This window comes from Microcebus murinus, chromosome 9 (genome assembly GCF_040939455.1).
Source record: "Microcebus murinus isolate Inina chromosome 9, M.murinus_Inina_mat1.0, whole genome shotgun sequence".
NCBI classification, from domain to species: domain Eukaryota; kingdom Metazoa; phylum Chordata; class Mammalia; order Primates; family Cheirogaleidae; genus Microcebus; species Microcebus murinus.
This window is the reverse complement of record NC_134112.1, coordinates 97305822-97319154: the sequence shown is the minus strand read 5'-3', so window position 1 is coordinate 97319154 and position 13333 is coordinate 97305822. Positions and strand designations below refer to the sequence as shown.

General features: G+C 49.4%; 3 non-coding genes across 3 annotated transcripts; all 3 read right to left on the bottom strand.

Annotated features, from left to right (window-relative positions):
* Window positions 1-3587: 3587 nt before the first annotated feature.
* On the bottom strand, window positions 3588-3659 carry TRNAC-GCA (transfer RNA cysteine (anticodon GCA)). Its single transcript has one exon. It is a non-coding gene; the product is annotated as a tRNA-Cys (tRNA).
* A 932-nt stretch (window positions 3660-4591) lies between these two features.
* Window positions 4592-4663, bottom strand: TRNAC-GCA (transfer RNA cysteine (anticodon GCA)). The gene has a single exon. It is a non-coding gene; the product is annotated as a tRNA-Cys (tRNA).
* Window positions 4664-12610: 7947 nt separating this feature from the next.
* TRNAC-GCA (transfer RNA cysteine (anticodon GCA)) lies at window positions 12611-12682 on the bottom strand. The gene has a single exon. It is a non-coding gene; the product is annotated as a tRNA-Cys (tRNA).
* Between the last annotated feature and the right edge of the window lie 651 nt (window positions 12683-13333).

Below are 13333 nucleotides of genomic sequence, written 5' to 3'. Positions count from 1 at the left end.
CCTTCTGTCTCGGAGAAAAAAACACCCCCCCTCCTCCCTTCCAAAGCCAACCGCTCCATCTGTACCCTTGTCCCTATAGCTGAATTGATTTCATTCCTTATCAGTCTTGTCCCTCCCCTAGCCAAAAGCATGCTCAAGTCTCTCTCCTAAGTTAGATTAGGTTTCCCACTTTTCTCTCTGGAAAAAAGACATTTTCACTTTCTGACTTTCTCACGTTTTTCCTCATCCTGTACATCTGATCAGTCACCAATTCCTACATATTTTATCCTGAAAGTTTCTCTAAGTCCTTTTTCTCCTCCGCATTTGTTTCCTTACTCTGTGTGTGTCGTTGGGCAAGTTATTTTAACCCTATAAGCTTCAGTTTCTTCTCCTTAAATAGGGATAAGTTTCTTGTGACAAATATGGTAACTGAGGATAAATTGCCTAGCATGGTACTAGTACATAGCAGGGGCTCAAAAAATAATAATAATACCAGTGCCTTGTCCTAGTCTTTTAGCTAACTCCAAACCACTCTCAGTAATGTCTCTTAAGTGATCTCCTGAAATAAAGGACCTGACTTTGCTGCGGCAGACAGGACTCCCTGTTGCTCACAGGACAAAGTCCGAATTCTGAAACGTGCCTTACAGACAGGCTCTTCAGTCTACTTCCATGCAGGAGGCCACGGTCACACTCCCGCCACCCTCACTGTGCACACTCGTCACACACATATACTCCCAACCTACTCCAGATGCACGCATGCACACCTACAGGCCTGAGTACACACATGTGTGCACACACGTGCACCCAAACACACATGCTTCTACGCCTTTTAGACCCAGGAGGCACTGCAACATCATCACGTCTTTGTTTCTTTGCACTCTCTGTCTGCTGTGTCCTTCCCACACCTGCCCACACGCTCCCCTTCGAGACCCTGCGGCCCCCACCATCTCTGTGGAGCTGTCACTAAGTCTGTACCCGGAGGTAGCCCGGCTCCATTCCACACTCCTTTCTTTCACATCTAATATAATTGTATGTTGCAAATCACTCTTCCTCACTAGCCTGAGAGCTTCTAAAAAGGGTAAGGGATGAAATGTCATGACTAGATTTCATTCATCTCTGTTTCCTCCCAAAGCCTGGCCTCTTGCTCAGCGCAATGACTATTTGAGGAATTTAATCAAAAGGGTTGATTGCTGGCTCTGTGCAGGTCAGTAGCTTTCCAGGGTTTTGTTCTCACCCATGGAGAGAGAGATGAAGGAGGGGAGGCTGTGGGGCTCCCCTAGCCACGGGGTAGAAGGGTGGGAAGGGGAGCATGCAGCCGGAAGAGAGACCCGTTGTCAGTGGGGCAGTCAGCCCTGCCTATTCAGGATGGCAAAGTCGTGGTGTCATTTCAACATTGAAAATGCATTCATTAGAAAGACATCATCATTGACCTGCTGGGTGACAGGGCACATGATAGCTTGGATCTAGTGCATTAAACTGCATACCGAGAGATCTCTGGTTCAAATCTCCATGCCCACTTCTAACTCATAATTTTATTCATTCAACTGTTGTTAAACATTGCCATCCTCTCCCCAGGTAAGGGAGTAATAGTGATGGAGACCACAGACCTTCTGGGCCAAGGCAAGGCTCCAGCTCTGAGCCTTGTCTGACCAGGAGCCCCAGGCATCCAGTGCTGTACCAACTTCCAGGGGCCTTGTCCCTCTGACAGCCCCGTGGCTCTCCCCAGGAAGGCAGCAGATCTGTTGGAGACTGGGCCTTTGCTCCCACAGGCTAACACGCTACAAGGCCTGCAGGAGCCAGTGAATGACGTGGCCTTGGGAATGGGAGAAAAAGCAGCAACAAGAGAAAAATCCAAAAAGAGAAACATGGCGGATGCATTACATGCCGAGCAGGTGCTGTGTGAGGCTCAGAGGAGTGGACCTTGGGCCTGCAGCTGTGGGAGGCATAGGCCCTGAGCAGGACGTGGGGCCCCACAACCTGCCTCGCCCTGTCTCTCAGCTACACCGTCTCTTCCCCCACATCCAACGCCCTCAGAGTTGTAAGTGACAGTGAAATATTCTGTCCCCAGCCACATACTAGGCACCTCCACCCCTTGAGCCACTGCAGAAGTTGCTCTTGCTGGCAGAAGCGCCCAACGCCCTAACTAGCCACAGGTGATGCCGGTGCAGCCAGTCTGCCAGACTGGTGGTGGTAGCAGGAGGTTAAAGTCCTTTCCATTGCGTATGCCCAGGCCATTTTGGCTTTGCACCACCTGTAAAACTTACACGATGGTTAATGGGTTTGAGCTGGTCCCATGATTACAAAACCAGTGCCTTTAGTAGACACTGTCCAAAACAAATAGTTCAATGGTAAAAGCCACCACCTGTTCATTTACCTGAGGGTAGATTTTTTTCAGCTAAGAATAGCAACAGATGTTTGAATCCTAGGCATCGTTCTAAGTGTTTTAAGTTCTCATACAAAACCCTATGAGGTGGTACTGTTATTGTCCTTCATTTTACAGATGCAGACACTAAGGCACAACAGAGATCGAGCAACTTATGCAAAGTGTCACTCAGCCAACACACCCCATCGAGCATACAGGAGGCTCTGCCTCTTGGAATAAAAATCAGACATCCCACGGGAACTTCTGAGGTTGTCCTATCGCTGCTAGATGTATGCAAGGAACAAGTCATCTTCGTAACTCCGCAGCACGGCAAACAGCTCGGCACCTCCTCCATAGACGACGTTCAGTGACTAAATGACTGACTTCGCCTGTAACCCTCCTGACTTCCTCAGTCTCCCCCAAGTCTTCACCTCCAAGCTGTGCTTGTCCTTGTTAGCGCAACCTCATGGGACTAACATCTCCCCACCCCCAAACTTTAGCCTACCAGTGGGGAATCTGGGAATTCAGAAATGCAGCTTATCACTCAGTGGCTGATCCTGGACCAAACCAAGCACCATTTCTCCCTGACGGAGACATGGGATGGAAGCATGGAGCCGTGGCACAGGGAGGTTGGAAGGGCTATCCACCGAGCACTTGCTAAGACCTGCTGTGTGTACAATGTACTAATAAGGTGAAGATCCCAAGGCAGGTCAGGCTTTATGGCATTTGGGTGATTATAATGGGATTGAAGAGGTAAACCCCAAACACATGCAAGGAACATCAGTGTGGCCCTATGTTCATGCCTACCTAATACATAAAAGGGACATCAGTGTGACCCCATGTCCATGCCTACCTAATACATAAAAGGGACATCAGTGTGCCCCCATGTCCATGCCCACTTAACGCATAAAATGGACATCAATGTGGCCCCATGTCCATGCCCACCTAATGCATAAAAGGGACATCAGTGTGGCCCCATGCCCACCTGAGATGCACATGGATGAAGTTAGCTACCAAAATTCCAGGTAAGTGTGAACTAAAATAAAATCTCAAGCTCCTCCCCAGCTGACTGAATGGAGCCCCCTCTTGGCCAAGGGAATACCCTAAAACTGAATTGCTAGCCATGAACAGGGAGGTCAGGCACGCCTCATCATGCCCTCTCCCTTCTTGTAGATATCCTTTGGGTCTGGTAGATATCCTTTGAGTCTGGGTGAGTCTGGGTATGTGTTTTCCATTGACATAAGTAAGGGGGCACCTGGATTTGAACCAGGGACCTCTTGATCTGCAGTCAAATGCTCTACCCCTGAGCTATACCCCCACAATGACCATATTACGGGGTTGATATATTTCACCTGTATGGAAACACTCAGCTCTGAATAATTAAATTATAGCTCCCTTCAAGGACTTACTTTCTGGAACGTGCCAGACCTGACTCCTAGCAAGAAACTTTCCCCCAGCTCAGCAGTTTTCCAGGCCTGCCCTGGGTGGAGTCATCAGCAGGAAGAAGAGAGAGAAGCTGCCTGCAGAACCCCAGCCCATTTCCCATGGCCTTTCTGGGTTAGTCCAAGAGCTGGCCAACAATTGCCAGAAGCATCCACAGGTTCCTTCCTGGGTTCCCAGGCCCTTGCCCGTCCTCCTTCAGTGAAGACAGAGTGGCCTATAATTCAGATGCTGACACAGAGCTCCACAAGTCACGGTCTGTAGGAACAGCACTGCAGACCCCCATCTACCTTGTTAGAGTAGATAAGCCAGGCTTTGCCTGGGAGGTTGAGGCAGGTGTATGAGTGAGCACTGGTGCGGGAGAAGTCGGTTCCCCAGAGGAAATGTCCACACGGTGGGAAGCACCTGGATGCTGCCATGTGTCTCCCTAGGTCTGGCCACAACTCCAGGGAACCAAACTGCTTCAGTGGGAAGTGGGAGAGGGTGATAACAAGGTTACCATTCACTGTTCCTGCAAGTCTGCCTTGTAAAAACCCAGAAGGATTCTGCAAAACAGCCCCTGCCTTCTATTTGAGAATCCAGTAAGTTTGAGAAATTACATACATGCAGGAGGCACAGGGGAGGCAGACACCATGAATATGAGATGCCCACAGTACTAGTGCAGGAAGAGATTGGAAGAGGTTATCCATCCAGATTGTAGCCGTGCAAGGGCTGACCTATCGCTTCTAGTTCCAGGGAGAATCATGATTGGAATGGATGAAAAGAAACTCAAATATGACCAACAGCTTCTGTGTGGAGAAAAACTGTGGCAGGGGGCACCTGGATTTGAACCAGGGACCTCTTGATCTGCAGTCAAATGCTCTACCCCTGAGCTATACCCCCCTGCTTATTGTATGTGTCTAATAAGCACCTTTCACCTTTATAGTCACACTCAGCACTAAATATAGCACATTGGAAGTTTCTACTTCTTTCTAGAGCATTGGTAAGACCAGCATCTGATTCTTCCACAAAGTCAACCAGAAAGGTCCTTCCCCAAACCTCTGGGTCCCCAAACCCTACCCCCTACTCACAGACCTACATATCTCGCCTCTTTTCCTCAGTCTGTGGTGACAGCAATGGCTGGGAGAAGCAATGAAATTTACACTGGAACAGCATCTAGGATGTACATGCCTCTTGTTATACACTACAAAATAGCAATTTGAAGAGATCTTGCCCAACCTCTTTCATGAAAGATGCAGTACCTACATCTGAAGATAGCACTCAGTCTGTGAATCTGTACGTTAAACTCTGTGCATTAAATGGTTGGGGTAGTTGGTGAACTTCCCAGGCCCTGGCTTGGATCAGGGAGTGGTGCATGGTGCCATGTTGTCTCTGTGTGGGGAGGACACATGGTGCCTCTGGATTTGGGCCAGGGAGCTCTAGCACTGCAGTAGAAAGCTCTGCCCTGAGCTTTCTCCTCCATTCATAGTACATGGATACTCCTGAATGAGTATGGATACTCCATAGTACATGGATACTCCATGAATGGAGTACTCCTCCATCCATAGTACATGGATGTTTTTAATGTTATGTATATTTTTGTTTTTATCAAAGTATCTTGTACAATTACTTTTAAAAGCTAAATATTGTGTTTAAAGCTTATAATTAAAAAACCTCAATCCTTTGTATTTCCCTCCTGTCATCCAGAGGCAGCCACTCTTCACTTTTTTGGCTGTTTCTTCTAGTCTGTTTGCCTCTTTGGTTTTAAATATTAATAATATAAATATGTCATAATAGTCTATGCCTAATTTAATCAGATTTCAACATCAACTGACTTAACTTCTGTAGATGAGGTTTATAACTCATGTGCCTTCTTCTCAGTTTTCCAATATGTTTACTGTATATCTCAGCTTTTGAGGTAAAATACTGTATATATACTTTCTACTTGTTTTTCTTTAGTTTCCACATTTTTATCATTATGACCAGTTATGAGTGTGCATGGCTGATCTATGTAGTGCTAAGTAGAACTAAGAGTTCTGGTAGAACTTTTTGTTTTTCCTGGAGTTAGTGATAGCCTCATGTTTTCAACCACTTAGTTTTCTTTGAATATCTAAGACTTTTCACAACCTTTAATTGCTCCATAAAATGCCTATCAAAATGATTTTGCACGCTGTGAAACCTATCAGATATGTAATATTTCCACTCCTTGTTTTCCAGTAGCTCTCCACCTTCCTACTCTCTCTGCTCTGGTCGCCCCGGAAAGCCTGCTGCACAGAGGCCCCGGGGCTTCCTTCACCCTCACCAGTTCCTCCTTTCCACCTCTCTCTCCCACGGGGGAGGACACCTTTCCTGGATTCCACGTCCTGTGTGTTTCTTAATTTGCCCCACTCTGGCAGAGGGCCTCCTCCCATTGCTTTCTGCAGATGGCAAGTGGAAGTAAATTTTTTGAGACTTTGCATGCCTGAAAATGTCTATAATTCTCCCCACACGCTTGACTAGTAGTCTGCACGGGCATAGATTTCTAGTTACAAGTCATAGTCCTTCATGTTGTAAAAGCTTTCTCCTAATGTCTTCTAATGTCTAGTATTGCCATTGAGAAGTCATATGCCACTGTGATTCCTACCTGATTCTTTCACTCTTTAAGCTTTTAAGATCTTGTGTTTTGTCTGTAATGACACTACGTGAGGATCGTGTTTTCATGTGTTATGTTGGGTACTCAGAAGATCTTTTCTGGCCGGGCGTGGTGGCTCACGCCTGTAATCCTAGCACTTTGGGAGGCCGAGGCGGGCGGATTGCTCAAGGTCAGGAGTTCGAAACCAGCCTGAGCGAGACCCCATCTCTACCAAAAATAGAAATAAATTAATTGACCAACTAAAAATATATATACAAAAAATTAGCCGGGCATGGTGGCGCATGCCTGTAGTCCCAGCTACTCGGGAGGCTGAGGCAGTAGGATCGCTGAGCCCCGGAGATTGAGGTTGCTGTGAGCCAGGCTGACGCCACGGCACTCACTCTAGCCTGGGCAACAAAGTGAGACTCTGTCTCAAAAAAAAAAAAAAAAAAAAAAAGAAGATCTTTTCTAGGTGATACCCATGTCCTTTCATGGAGAGTAATTTTCTAGTATAATGTGCCCCCATCATTTTCTCTTTCTGGAACTTGTATTAATTGGTTTTTATACATCCCTGTTTCAACTTGTATGTTTATTACTTTTACTTGTAGTATCTCTTCCTTCGTCTTTTTGTTTTGTTTTACTTTCTGGGAAACTGCCTCAACTTTATCTTCAAACTGTCTATTTAATTTTTTATTTCTTCTAGCCTTTTTTTCTTGATTTCTAAGAGTTGCTGACCCTTTTTTATGTAGCATCCTCTTCTTGTTTCATAGATGAAATATTCTCTCATATTCCTCTCAGGATATTAATTAGTTTCTTTGAAGTTTCCCTCCCTTCCCAGCCAATAAAGAGGTGGACCAGTAACCTGCAGTTCTGCCCACACAGAGATAATGACTCATCCTATTCTCTCTTCTCAAGATGCTTAACACAACAGACATGGAGAAGGAGAAGAGGAGCTCACAGCAGAAGAGAAAGCTGAAAAGATGTACAAAGAATGGCCAGAAAGATATGGATATGTTGAAGTGGTTAGTGAGCAGACACCACGAGGGAGGTGGTGCAGAAGTTTGTAGAGGAGCAATCAAGCCCCTGACCAGGAGGGAATCAGTGGGCTCCTGTTGGGGAAGGGGTGGCCTGTGCCCGAGTCCTAAAGCTTTGTCGGTGTTGGCAAGAGCCACAGCCCAGGCCCCATACGCCCCAGGTACCTGATTATTTCTGGATCCCCAGGAAAAGTCCATGTCTCCTGTTTCATTTTCACCACACACCCCCACCTGGGAAGGAGCCTGAGATGCTGTATTCAGAGTGACCAGCAGTGATGTCGTCAGGGTGGGGACTGGCTGCCCACTGAGGTGAGGCCCCTAGGCAGACTTTCTGTGGTGTTTGATTTCTTACCCCACTCCCCAAAGCCACAATTTCAAAAACTGAACATTATTTCGTAACTCTAGGTCTTCCCGATGACAGGACTATTCACCTCTCTAATCAGGGCTCCCCTCCTCACATCGGGACAGGCAGGAGAGCCCGTGGTGAGCTGACGTGGGGCCAGAGGTGGCTGTGCAGACTCTGGAGCGCTCACCCCGGCAGGGCCAGAGCCCCCGGCCTCCGCCTGGCCCACAGCAGGCCCCATCCCGGGGTCACTCAGGTCCTCCTAGGATGGAGCAACACAAAGTCACCATACCTTCCCCCTTCGTATATGTTTCTAGCCAACCACAACTTTCCATAGATCACAGTTCCCAGTGGTCATATTTAGTCCAGAAGATGCCCCATCATCTTGATTAAATGTAGGCTCGTGCTAGGTCTCCTTCAGCAGCACAGGTGCGGAGGGCCCCAACTGCCAAATTCTCAGAGGGCGAGCTTACTTCCAAATTACTGTAGCTCCCTGGGTACCAGAGGATCCCAGATGCAATCTGGGGAAGTGGTTCTCACTTCTCCATCCACCCTCCCTCCAGGAGGCCAAGGACTTCAGGCTTCAGAAGTCCTGCTGAAGTGGCCAGAGAAGGGGGCTGGAAGGGGAGTAAGGAGGCCTTTAGCCATGGGGCAGGCCTGCTAGTAACCGAGCCACTCTGCGAGAGTGATGCAGGAGCGACAGGCAGCAAGAGCCCGGGCCCAGCTTTGAGGTCAGAGATACGACGTGGCCAGAGCAGGTCCAGGGTGCATAGCTGAGTGCAAGCTAAGAGGCCTTCAAATCCCATCTGTTGCTGTAAAGTCCCAATGAATGCAGCTTCCCAGAGACTCGGGGCTTACTGCAAAAAGAAATTTGTGTGTTCTGGGCCCTCAGAAAAATAAAAGTAAATTAAATTGTATCACCCAGTGCTCCTCCAAAGGAGAAAGGGCGGTGAGCTCGGGTGCAGTGCTCTGCTCTTTCCCACCAGGCTGGATCAGAGAGGCTTGCCTAGAGCAGACGCCGCTTCTCCCTGGCCTGAGGGCCTGTGGAGGAAAGTCGGTGCCCACGTGCTGGGCTGCCTCAGCCCCACAGGCCTCCTCCTAAGCTGTGCATGGGGGTGAAGGTGTTGGTCTAGGAGGCTCCCCTTCCCGGATGGGACCTAGAGAGCAGGTGACCCAGGTGAAGTAGGGCAGAAGGGAGGGTGCAGGGCAGGTGCTGGTGGGGAGCCAACCAGCGAGTGCCCCTGTGACAGAAGACAGTGGATGCAGAGGGCCTGGGGGAGAAAGAAAACCTGGAGGGCTGAGAAAGGATGGAGGGCAGCCCTGAGCACAGTGCACAGAACCAATTCTAAGCGTGGCTATAAAGCCCTTCTGCTCTTGGCCTGCTGCCTGCACCCCTTCCCCTCCCTCCCCGCCCAGCTCCTGGGCTCCTTGTCCTCAGGCACAGCACCGGCTCTGGCACTGTAGCCAGGTAGGGGGCACCTGACTATGGGCGGCCCTGCTCGTGCTCCTTCTCTATCGGCCTTGCTCCTGCTGTACTTGTGCAAGAGCCTGGCCAGGCTCCCTGCATGGGGCTCCCACCTTCCTCACTCTTTAAAACTTGCAAAGGAATTGATTTGCCCATAAAATATAATGGTATTTGTCTCTTAAGCTAATATTTTATGGGAATATGCAGGTTGCAGCTACAATTATACATATATATATGTATGTATGTATATATATATATATATATATATATATATGGAGAGAGAGAGAGAGACTGACTCACTCTGTTGCCCAGGCTAGAGTACAGTGGGGTCATCATAGCTCACTGCAACCTCCAACTCCTGGGCTCAAGTGATTCTCCTGCCTCAGCCCCCTGAGTAGCTGGGACTAGAGGTCTGGGCTGTCACACCTGGCTAATTTTTCTGTTTGTAGTAGAGATGGGGTCTGGCTCTTGCTCAGGCTGGTCTCGAACTCCTGAGCTCAAGCAATCCTCCTGCCTGGGCCTCCCAGAGTGCTAGGATTACAGGCGTGAGCCACCACACCCAGCCACGATTATATGATTATTGACTATTATTATACCCTTGTTGGGGGTGGGGTGGATAAGTCTGCCAGGGATTAAGCAGGGTTGGTTCCAGATTTTTGGTTTTAGCTATTGTTGTTGCCTTTGAGTCTATGGAGAGTTCAAATGGGGAACACAGGGAGACATGTGGGTAAGAGAGGTCTCCTGCGTCCCAAAGATTTCCAGTGGCATAAAACAGGGCAGTCAACCCACACGCCTGCAGGAATGAATTGAATAGAAGCCCCTACTGGTAGTGCTGTGGTTTTATTGACCTCAAATCAGAATGCTCGCCAAGGACAAGCAACCACCAGCTGGAAGCTGCCAGGAGGAATAGCTGAGCACTACTTAGGATGGAAGAGAAACCACTGCGTCGCCCGTCTTTCTCCCAGATTCCCTCCGTCAGCAGTGAGCAGCTCACCTGGTTTACCTCCCTGAGAAAACACTCCAGCTCACTCAGCCCCCTGGGCACTGGGGGTCTCCGCTGCTCCCACCAGAAACAGACGTTTTGGGTGCATTTCCAAGCGGATGATGGGGTCCATGTGTGAACTCTGGGCAGGGAAACAGTCCCAGGGGTGGCCTGGGGCCTCCTGGCTGAATGTGGCCTGCAGGCCCCATGTGTAACTGCCACTTCCTGGCAGTCAAGCTGTTCAGGGGCCGTTCTCGCTGCCTCCTCCACTCACTCCGCACACCCTGCCGGAGTGGCTTATGGTGGAGCACGACAGCCACCGCCTGCTCCAGGCAAGGCCCTATGTTAGGCAGCCCCTGGGGGTGAGGGTTCAAGAGGAGTCCAGTCCCCCACACCTCGAGGGGATCAGAGGCCGTGGGTACCGCAAGCTGTCAGGCTCTGAGGATAGAGTTAATAAGGGGAAAGTGTCAGCCTGGGGCTGCAGGAATCTAGGGGCTGTTAGACAAAGCTCTAGACTGTCCTGTCTTCTTTCCTTGCAGGAAGACTCCAGTCCACAGAACCCAGAGATGAAAATGCATGTATTTGTTTGGTAAGTGGAAAACTGCAGGAGGGTGGGAGGTGCATGGATTTGACCCAGACACTACTTGACCTGCAGGCAAATGCTGTACCCTCAGCCACACCCCTCACTTGTAACTGCTTCTAATAAGCCCCGTGCAGCCTCATCAATGCCTGGGTTTCTTCCTGGCTGGCTGGTGGGGACAGCCCTACTGCAGGCTACACTCAGTCCTACTCTCCCTCTCCTTCCACCACACCCGACCTCCTCTCCCTGGCCCAGCCCTGCTGCCTCTCCTGTCCTCAGTGGCAGAGGCATCAGCTTGGAAGGCCACTGGAGTTATTCTAGAAAGGCTGTTAGAATGACCCGGCACAGGGGTACAGACCAGTCCCTGGATGGCCTTGGCCCACCCAGGGCTCCCCCTTTTCTTGCTTGTAGTTCTCAGAATAACTATTGAGGCCGGGCGCTGTGGCTCACGCCTGTAATCCTAGCTCTTGGGAGGCCGAGGCGGGCGGATTGCTCAAGGTCAGGAGTTCAAAACCAGCCTGAGCAAGAGTGAGACCCCGTCTCTACTATAAATAGAAAGAAATTAATTGGCCAACTGATATATATATAAAAAATTAGCCGGGCATGGTGGCGCATGCCTGTAGTCCCAGCTACCCGGGAGGCTGAGGCAGAAGGATCACTTGAGCCCAGGAGTTTGAGGTTGCTGTGAGCTAGGCTGACGCCACGGCACTCACTCTAGCCTGGGCAACAAAGCGAGACTCTGTCTCAAAAAAAAAAAAAAAAAAAAAGAATAACTATTGAAAGTGCTGGGAATGGATATCCCAAGATAAGGAGAAACTGTCAGGAAGAACCTGGGCTCTGCTGTGTCGCATGTAGAACACGATGTCCTGCGATGCTTTAGTCCAGTGATTACAACATCCCTAGGGTAGAAAACTGGGAGTGCAGGAATTTCTGGGTCCCCCAGCTGTGGTGTGAAGTAGGGTACATGTAAACGAGCTTCCATCTGCCCTGGGCGGCTTTCCTGAGCCTTGGGGCACCAGCTCACCGTACATCCTGGCTTCGTTATCCCTTGCTGCCCAGCTCTAAGGAATAAGGTTGTTTCCCTTCACTTGTGTGAGTGTCTGTCTCCCCTGCAAATCAGCATCTCTGGAGATGGGACCCAGAAAATCTGTATATTTAATCACACTTCCAGGTAATTCCGGTGCTCAGACACATTTGGCAACTTTTTTTTTTTTTTTTTTTTTTTTGAGACAGAGTCTCGCTTTGTTGCCCAGGCTAGAGTGAGCATCGTGGCGTTAGCCTAGCTCAGAGCAACCTCAAACTCCTGGGGTCAAGCAATCTTCCTGCCTCAGCCTCCCGGGTAGCTAGGACTACAGGCATGCACCACCATGCCTAGCTAATTTTTTCTATATATGTTAGTTGGCCAATTAATTTCTTTCTATTTATAGTAGAGACGGGGTCTCGCTCTTGCTCAGGCTGGTTTCGAACTCCTGACCTCGAGCAATCCGCCCGCCTCGGCCTCCCAGAGTGCTAGGATTACAGGCATGAGCGCGCCTAGCCGCAACTTTTGAATTTGATCTGCACTTGCATATTATATGCCTGAAAGAAAAGGAAAAAGAAGACTACAATAAAAGGCCTGCCTGAATCCACACATCACCTTAATAACATGCTCATGGCTAGATCCATGCTTCTATAATAGTTCCGGGACTTTGCATTGCCCCAGCCCAGGAGAGGACTAGATTCTTTCCCACCCACTCTCTGCTTCCTTCCCACCAACTTCCCCTCAATCTGCCAGATGACATGAGGCATTCTGAAGGTGCCATTTGGTGTTTGTTGAGGTACTAAAAGTGAGCTCCAGGGGGCACCTGGATTTGAACCAGGGACCTCTTGATCTGCAGTCAAATGCTCTACCCCTGAGCTATACCCCCTCAGCTTCTAAGAGAGTCTAATAAATACCATTTCACCTGTGTTGCAACACCCACACCTCCTGTGCCTCATCACTGTCCTTCTCCACTCATGCTTTTCAGTTCTGCATTCAGCTCAGATGCCATTGTACATTGTCATAACCACTTACTTGCATACTCCCTCAATGTCTTTGTCCTTTATTGTATGTGCCCAGCAATAAATCAACCCTGGTTAGTCAGTCTCTCCACCTGCTGTGCGCCCACACTTGCCAGCCCATTGTGGCTGGAGCAAAACACAACAGCACTGACTGTTCTCACTTCAGACTCGTGACCAGCAAGCTCAAGTAGGCTCTTCCTGCTGCCTGCTGGTCAGTCGCTGGTCCAGTGACTTTCCCACTCTCTTAGATGAATATTTCATGCTTTCTCGTCTCTCCGAACCCTCAACAGCTCCTCTCCCATCGTCAACTTGCTTCCGACTTCACTGAGAAAATAGAGGCAAGATGAGAAGCCGTCCACAGGCCTCTACCAGGACGTCTGCCCACTTCCCAGGATCTGAGCCCATCCACCCTGCCTCCCCCTCGGTCACCATGGGTGAATGGTCTGTGTTCCTCGCCAAGGCCAACCCCCCGCTTGTATGCTGCATCCTCGCTCCTCTGGCTGGTCAGAGACATCTAT